Source organism: Lipotes vexillifer, unplaced genomic scaffold, assembly GCF_000442215.2.
Source record: "Lipotes vexillifer unplaced genomic scaffold, Lipotes_vexillifer_v1.1 scaffold1122, whole genome shotgun sequence".
Lineage (NCBI taxonomy): Eukaryota > Metazoa > Chordata > Mammalia > Artiodactyla > Lipotidae > Lipotes > Lipotes vexillifer.
In genome coordinates, this window is record NW_006798649.1 from 2707165 (window position 1) to 2707809 (window position 645).

Genomic DNA, 645 nt, shown 5'->3' on the forward strand with positions numbered 1-645 from the left:
AAAATGTGAAATACCTAAGCTTAAGTTTGATAAAAGATATGAAAAATTGTTCAGTGAAAAGTACAAAACATTGTTCAGAGAAATTAAAGAAGACCTAAATAAATGGAAAGATGTACCTTATTCATGTGTCAGAAGACTCAATGTTGTTAATATAGCAATTCTCCCCGAATTGATCTATAGATTCAATAAATACTGATCAAAATTCCAACAGGCTTGTTTGTTGAAACTGACAAGCTTATTCTGAAATTCACACAGAAATTCAATGGACTGAGAATAGCCAAAGCAACTTTGAAAAAGAAGAATACATTCACAGGGCTAACACTTCCTGATTTCAAGGCATATTACAAAGCTATAGTAATCACGACAGTGTATAAAGATAAATAGATCAGTGAAAGAGAATAGACCTGCACACATCTGGATAACTGATTTCTGACAAAGATGTAAAGGTATTCAGTGAAGAAGGGATAGTCTTTCTGCAAATGGTGCTGTAACAACTGGATATCCATAGTTAAAGAAAATGAACCTCGATCCTTCCCACACACCATATACAAAAATGGATCATAGGTTTAAATGTACAGCTTAAAATTATAAGACTTCTAGAAGAAAACATGAGAAAAAATCTTTGTGACCTTGGCTTAGGGAAAG